Source organism: Phalacrocorax aristotelis, chromosome 8 (assembly GCF_949628215.1).
Source record: "Phalacrocorax aristotelis chromosome 8, bGulAri2.1, whole genome shotgun sequence".
NCBI classification, from domain to species: Eukaryota; Metazoa; Chordata; class Aves; order Suliformes; family Phalacrocoracidae; genus Phalacrocorax; species Phalacrocorax aristotelis.
The window spans coordinates 16,755,095-16,763,602 of NC_134283.1; the positions used below are offsets into that span (position 1 = coordinate 16,755,095).

The 8,508-nt window shown below is 35.9% G+C and overlaps 1 long non-coding RNA gene across 1 annotated transcript in view; it reads left to right on the forward strand.

The window, feature by feature from the left end:
- Nucleotides 1-3,436: 3,436 nt before the first annotated feature.
- The window catches only part of LOC142061055 (uncharacterized), a 104,260-nt gene continuing 99,188 nt past the window's right edge, over nucleotides 3,437-8,508 (forward strand). The window contains exon 1 of the long non-coding RNA XR_012662035.1: nucleotides 3,437-3,580. This is a non-coding gene — a long non-coding RNA (uncharacterized LOC142061055). The remainder of the gene's footprint in view (nucleotides 3,581-8,508) is intronic.

Consider the following 8,508-nt stretch of genomic DNA (forward strand, 5'->3'; position numbering starts at 1 on the left):
TTAATAGAGGGGAAAATTGAAATAAGGTCTTTATGGGAAGTCTGTTGAGGCAAGGAATCTGGGGAAAAAAACTTAAAAGTTAATTTTTTTTAATCTTGAAATCTTGTGCTTAGTAAGTGTTTAAAAATTTCTGGCAGCCCTGTTAGTAAAAATAATTATTCACAGCCTTCTGGGTGTTGTGGATCTTTTCATTTTATATGTTCAAAAGAAAGGGGGATTCTTCCAAATCTTCAAATGTACAAAAGTACATTAATTTCATTTTTGTCGTATTTCTTCATTGCATTAGATTTGCATGGGTTTTTAACGCAGAGATTTAGCAGTAGTGTGGCAAGGCAAGCTTTTTTTTTTTTCCCTAGGAGGGCATTTTGGGTCATTTTAGATGAAAGAAACTACAGCTCATGCTATTATGTTGGTTTCCTGGTTACAGTTCAGTTTTGATTCCTTTTCTAGAGGACATATGAAAGGGAAAAATGTTGGCAACTATATCGGACCTCTGGGTTGTTGTGTTCCTTTTTAATTTTAGCACAGATTCTAGTTAATACTTTTGAATAACATCAGCCTTCCTTCTCAGGTTAGTCCCACTGATAATCTTTTGGGTGGAAGGATATTTATTAATGGGGACTGCATCTGTAGAACTCTGCAAGTGATGGACCTTTTTTATTTGACCAGGGGAATATGATTCCCTAAGAATACAGAAGACTCACATAGTTAAAAAAAAAAGAAAGATAACACTTCCATTTACAAGAACATTTCCAGACACTCCAAGCACTGCATGATGCAGAGGCTATAAGGATGTCCACCAAAATCAAATTTTTCTGACAAGGCCATTGTTTAGGGCTCAATGTAATGTAAAGGCAGAGGAGGGAAGGCTGGGCAGTGTTTGCGTGGAAGGGGGAGTTCTGCATAGTTCTACTGCTAGTGACTAGTCCCTTAAATATCTGAGTTATGAGAGTGAGCATATCATATCTTTTGGATAAAAGAATTTTCCTGAAGGAAAATGCTAAAGTGACCTCTCAGTGTGAATTCTGTGTTACATCTACTGCAGGTGCAATGATGAATCACATTGCCTTTTTAAAAAATAAATTATCTAAATATATTAGAACATGTAGATTGTTGGCCATTTACTTGGGTGCTTAGGAAAAACATCTTCCAAAGCAGAGTTGTAGGAGTTTCTGGTGTCCGTAGCAAATTTGGTTGTGTACTTTCTTCCCTATTTATTTTTAGTCAAATGTAGATTTATGTTTCACTGTCCTTTACAAATCATGCAACCACTTGCTGATCACTTTATGATGGGGTTCGTTTCTCTGGGAGTGACTGGTACACTGAGTATTCTTGATGACAACTGGTACTTCATAAATGCAGGATATAAAGAGCAGAACAACTTTATTACTTGTTCAAAATTTTACAGGTTGTTTCTGTTAAGAGAGAAATTTTTATGTGGAAAGACACATAGAAGCAGTTCCTTATTCACAGACAGTACTGTTTATCTAAACATAGTTGGGATCAAATGGCAGCAAATAATTTCTTATAATTGTTTATAGTTCCTAGTCCTTTGTTTTAGAAAGTGCACTTGCTCCCTTTCTTTCTCTCTCAAGCTTTCTTGCAGGGGTGTATTACCATGCTTTTCTTCCTGTGTCCTTGACTACTTTTTTTTTTTTTTTTTTTTTTGCCTCTGGCTGCCTCAAGTTGGCTTTATATAGCTGTGTGTGACTCTGCGAGAAATCTTCAGGTGGATTTTAGCATTCAAATATGAAGGAAAGCCTCAGTCCACCTGGCTCAACTTATAGAACTTTAGGGTTGCAGAAACTGTGTTGGGAATCGTGGCTGCCTTGTTCAGCTCTTACTGTGAAAAAACGGCCATTAAGCTGCTCTCATAATAGCACGTAGCTACTGTACCTGCTAGCCTGAAGTCAATTTACAAGACTACCAGTAGTCTTCTAGACTACTTTTTAATGGGGCAGAAAACCCCATTCCTAGGGAGCTGCCTGATCTTCATTATAACATTTTAGCCATTAAGCCATTGAAAAGCTTGAATGCATGCCTATTTCATGCACCAAAAGACCTCGGGAAGACAACTAGAAGGCTTTTGTGTACGGCTTACACCACTTGGAATGCCAATGTTGTGCTACCTCCTTTTTGACTCATTTTATTTGAACATATTATTCAGCATTTCAGTCAGCATTGGTTTTCCAGCAATACTGCATAGAATTGAGATGTGGATATAAATGCAAGGATATCTGACATGATTGCAGATTTGATAGTACAGGAATTCCTGCTTCTATATGGATCTGAAGTTCCATATTTCATTGTCTTAGTTCCACAATCAGCTATACATTTGCTTAACAGTAGGGAGAATCTGCTTTGTGGATCTATATCAATATTGATCTCACAGAGAAATATAACAGAAATTTTCTTATACACTGTGATTATCAAACTGATACTAGCAGCCTGTTGGATTTCATGTTCATGTGACAACTGCTACTTCTTTTTTTATGGAATTTGATAGCCTTAGACCTACATTTTTGTTTTGATTAACTTTAGAATATAACACATTAAAAGGTTGTCTGTTTATATATACTCTTGGTGGCTGCTTTGTTGCTATAGAGGTCAAGGCTTCATTGTGCGAGGTACCTATAGAAACATGGTCCTTATGCAAAATACCTTGCCATCTAAATGCGAACCAGAATGGAGCTGCAACTTTTTGTTTTTTGGTGATGTTATGGCTCAGAATATTTTTCTATACCTTTAGCTAATCATATTTTGAGTGGCTCAAAATGTGATATACATCAGCTCCCATTAGAAACTGAAAGCTTTTAAAACTGAGGAAGAATTTCCATTTCACAGTTTCATTTGTTTATAGATTTGTACTTGTGTAATCTATATGTGCCTGGATTAAAAATAAATGAAACAGAAAGACTAAACAGAACCTGTAGTACTGCATGGGGTTGCTGTTGTGTTTCTGTGCAGTAGGACAGGTGCTTTCAGGGACTACTGATTCACTGGGACTGTCGCTGTACTCAACAGATGTAGTTGAGAAGCATTGAATGTGCTCATTTTTTGTTTATACTACTTAAAGAGTTCAGGGTAATGGGACAGAATATTGTTGAAGGAAACAGTATCTGGGAATAGAGAAAAAAAGATACTGCTAGGATTGAGCTGTAAATCTGATGTTGTTACAGTGTTAACCACCCAATGACTAAGTGTCTCCTTTCTTAGATGACTTAGATGATTGGGCGAGGGAGGGGGGAGAAATTGTGTCAGTGTTTTATTTACGTTGTTTCTGTTCTTTTGGAATGACATATGTCAGCCTTTCTTTAAATGTGATTCTTCTAATGTAACTTGAACATTTTTTTTAATTAATTAATTATTTGGGGCTTTTTACTCAAGTTTATTCTCTCTCCCCAGTGATAATTAATTATTCTTTTATCCTAGGTATTATACAGTGCCCAGTGAAGCACTCATTGAAAGGCTATTTGATGTACTGAAGGAGAGATGAAGGTCTAGTGAGATATAAGTATATAACGGTGCGACAGTGTTGCAGTTCAGATGAACATAATGGGTGATTTAACTTATACGAGAGGTATGTATTATGCTATAGAAAGTTCTTATTTATATGTTTACTATCATATAAGCTAGTATAAAATGCTTTTTTTTAAAAGAGAGTAATTTTGACTAATATAAGCGGAAACTATGTGCATAGTCAGTAATTAGTATTCTCATCATAGCATCAAAGTAAAAATATGTAACATTACTTTGGGGATGTTATTTTGGATGAAAGAATGCTGTGTTTCAAGGCTAGTGGAAAGTATGATTAATGCTTTAGAAATGAATGATTTTGGATGTTTTTATGTGTGGCAATACTGCCATACCACTATGAAGACTTAGTTCTGGGTTGTAAATGAGCTTGAGCCCTACAGCTCCTTGTATGACATGTTTAAAGGTCATGACCCTTTTAGGAGTTTTATTTCTAAAAGTAATGGAGCAGAAATAGCTTCCTTTTTGAAATCTTTCTAGCAGAGGCAAATGTTGAATGCAAATTCAGTTGGGTTCCTTAGTAGTTCCTTCACAGTGTCTGTCCCATCTAGTTTCTTGTTTACAGCTGCTATCCCAGCTGCTTACAAGCAGATGGCTGTTTACACCTGATGCGAAGAAATGACAAATGACGTTGCAGTTTGAAACTGGTCTTTCATTAAGTGATCTGCTAGTTTCTGTGTTTCTTCTCTGTGGTCCTGTGATAGTGAAAAATAGTTTGAACTACATTGATTATATAGATTGTATTTCTGGGAGAATGGTGATGGAATCATTGAATGACATGAACCTTCTATCCAAAAGGAAGAGTCACTCTTTGAGCTAGTTTGTACCGGAACGCTTATGGTGCAGCAAGGATCTGACGAAGTCAGAATGAGGTGATGCAGAGATATAAGACTTGCAGCCCAAAAGCACAAGATAGAAAAAGAAAAATCATGATACTGTCATTATCAGAAATTGAATGAAAAAAGTGGTTAAAATGGAGGGTTTTATGAGAGGAAGCAAGAACAGAAATGAGGTCAGGAATGGAAGACCAGCAGAGCATGACTTTGGAATGGAAACAAGACCATACTTCTTAACTACCTTGGATGAAGTGGGGCTGGAAGTAGACTTGTTCCTTCCTTGTTCTTAGTAATTTTTTCTCTGAAAAGTTGTGAATAATACATAAATTTGTCAACTACACAATTTGTTTGAAGAGATTGCAGTGATCTTTCACAGTGATATCTTCCCATTTTATAAATTTTTAAAAATCACATTTAATTCATATGCTGAAAATTATGTGGGTAGCAATTGGAAAGAAATATTTCTTGAAAGATGCCAGTCGTTTGGGATACCAGATGAGAACAGTGGCATATAGAAATATTTTTTTTTCATGTGAAAGATGTTGGAAATCTTCACCCCAGTGAAGTACTTCAAAGTCACAGTTTATAAAGCTATTGTTTGCAATGCAAATATGGAAACGAACCTTGTCATTTTGCATTCATGCTCTGCTCCACAGCCTAGAATCCAGGAGAGCTTTGGAAACCCATAGCTGGCATTGTAATGGTGTATGGCTTTACCACAGTGTGAATTCCTTTTAATGTCAGTTTCTCTATGGGGGATTAGCCTCCACAGATGTCACAAATCCTGGGAATATCTTCCATGATAAAAAAAGGAAAGCTGGCATCTCAACTGTCATTTAATAATCTACAGACTCGTTAATTTATGTGTTTTATGATATTTGATACCCACAGACACAACAAACCTGTTCTTCAAATGCTTGCTGGTTTGATTGCAAAATGTGTATTAATTTATGTTCTTGTAGAACAGTTAGATTATAAAATTCCGTGTTGTCTTTGCTTTGAATCTTTTAACATACCAGTGGATAAATCAGGAGTGCTGATGTTCCCATTATATATGTCTTAAATCAAGCCTCTTTAAATAATAACTTCATCCCTCCTTTTCTCTCTCTCTCCTCCCTCTGTAATGTTAGTCTAAAATGCTGATTAAGGTCAAAACAAGTTTATGCCAGTTAAAAACAGACATATGGAAAGTTCCAGCACTGAGCCCCATAAGCTATGAGGGAGGAATTTATAGCCTCGCAATGCTCCCAGTGCTTCTCTTTAATTAACTACTCTAAGCATCCTAAAATTCTCAACAACAATCTGCCTGACAACAGGGAACCCTCTAGATCTGCATATAGTAGTAATCACCCTGCCCAACAGTATTCTATATAGATGATTATATCAGGTGGTCTGTGACCTCCAGCAAACTATTACATTTCTTGGTCTGCACTGAAGATGTGAAAAATAAGTTGGATCAATTGTTTTGCTCTTATTTAAAGAAATTGTATCTTAACTTCCACTTACTAATTTTACTTGTAAAAGCATGTTTGTTTCTTTGTTTTTAAGAAATAGCCCAAAAGACAGAATTCCACAATGCTTTTTAGCATGTAATCACATGTATTTCTCTTGTAAGTGCTGTTGTTCTTTTATATGGAAATTTTCATTTGCTTGCTTCAAAATAAGGACACTTAGCTGTCCTCTGGAGGAATAAAAAGAGACAAGTGTGTCAGTATTTAATCCTTTTGAAGAGGAGGTCCTCAAGATCTGTATTCCAGTAGTGATCTAAAAAAAAAAAATGAGCCTACCCCTTGCTTATGCACCTGAAGAGCTATCTCAGTAGCTCTTGTAGCCACAGCATGACACAGGGAGCCCGTGCTTACTAGGTTATCTGCTACCTGTTATGACTGTAAGGTTCTTTTCAGGGTTACTGCTTCCCAGAATACTTCATCCATGTTCACAGATATATGATCTCAAATTTGGCTTTCTTTTATATGTTCTTTAATTGGATATAAATGACCTAATCTTACTATGATTCAGATCTCCATCAATTGTTACCTGCAAACTTTATCAATATTTATATATTTTCTTTTTTGTTGCTGTTGGAATGATGAAATACCACTGACCACAGATTCATCTTGTCCTAATAATGATTCAATTTTTAAATAATTTATGTTTGCCTGTTTTTTTTTTCTCACTAATTATTAATTGAAATTAAGACAGTTATTCATCAAAGATCTTCAGCAGTGGAAGTGCATTGTGTCTGTACCTCCCACCTTCATCAACCAAACTTGTTATTTCATAAAAGAAAGAGTTTAAGTAAAACTGATGTAACCTTTATGATTTCTTCCAAACTACCTTGTGATTAGGAGATATGTATGACTTGTAAACATCTAGAAATTTTTCTGCTTTGGTTTTTAGAATTCAGCTAAACGCCCTCTTGTAATAACTACAAAAAATATGATAAGGCACAAAGTAGTGTTATACAGTTGCAATTGTTTTTTATAATGACTAATGACTTTGGTGTGGTGTTGATATGTCCAAATTGGCTGGCCTGGGGCATTAATTCAGTCACAAAACTTAGGGAAGCTCTAGCACCTGCTGAGGTTCAGGGTAAATATTTTCATTGTTAACTTGTACTGTGCTTTGTACTGGTAGATCTTCTGCTTTCAATCTAACCAGTTTAAAGCAATGTTGGTTATGTTTGCAGAGTTGCTATTAAAGATGTGTCTGTAGGGTGTAAGGTTTTGGGGACAGGTTACAAAAAGGTACAGAAAATTGAAGCTCCTTGCTTATTGAAATCCTGATGTGTGGTTGCTACAGTGGTACTAAAACCAAATAATGACACATTTCCTTCCATGAAATAATGTTACTGTCTTTGGTTCCAAGTTTAAGCTTCTCACTGTCAGGGGAAAGTATTGATCAATTCACAACTGTGAAAAAAACGCCTGGAAAAAATATGGCCTTTGGGAGATATGTTGCCTTTCCATTTCATTGGGTGAGACAGTGCTTTTGTTTAAAGAAAAGGGTACAGAGCAGTGAATGAGTTCTTTCCACGTTACTTTAAAATCTTTGTCATGTTAGCTGATATTTGTTTCCTTTTGAAAACAAATTCTGAGTCATCCCCTCATTTCTTTTCTTACCTGTGTCCATGACCCTGTTGTTATACCATTGAACCTCCTCATGTATCTGTTATCTTTTTTGGATACTGGCCAGAATGGGTCACTGTCTCAGATGAGGATGTTTCATTGTTTTGTAAAATACCATATGTATGAGCAAATTTCTGAAGCTACACAGGGCAGTTAGAAGTATTCAGAATTAACTGAATTCATTTAATTAATTTTTAACTGAATACTTCACTCCCTTTCTACCTTTGAAAATCTTGCTCTGAAAATTTCCCTCTAGAGTTGTCTGAATGAGGAGGATACCAGATGTCTGTGTATCGTGATTTCTTACCCACTACATTGCTGTGTAAATCTAGTAAGTGAGGATCAAGATACTTTGTGATATGCTCTACCATGTCAAAACAGTGGCTAAATCTTTTCACTGAAGTGGTGATTAGGAAATTTGTATTTAATCCAAATAGTCTCCAAGTGTCACTACAAAGAAGTAAGACTTAATTGCATTGTTGTTTGTGACATATATTGTATACAGTACTAGTTAGGATAACATGCATCATATAAAGATTTTCAGTATCAGCTTTATTATTGAGGGAGAGAATTTGAAAATTCTGGTGTATTAACATACTGAATACATTTCTGCTTTCTGAAGTTCCATATATTTTGACTTAAAAGTGACTCTACCAAGGGTGACATCAACAGAGGAAATATTTAGCTGTTTTTCAAACTTCTATGTATTTACAACCACTGCTTCTGCTTACTTTAACAAATAAGTAGGACAGGTTCCAGTAAAACAGCATGTAACACCTAAGGAAACTGGAAAATGTGGACTGGTTGTATGAACAAAAATTCTGTAAACTGCCCACATGTCCCAGTCCCAGTGACTCTCAATGAAACATTTATGCCTGTGAGTGCTCATATTGCTTGAGAAAGTGAGATTTACCCCACACCAGCACATCAAAATTGTGGTGCCTTTGTAGCCCCAATATGTATACTCAAGTTAGCTTTAAGCTTCAGTAACAATAGCAGCAAAGATGTCA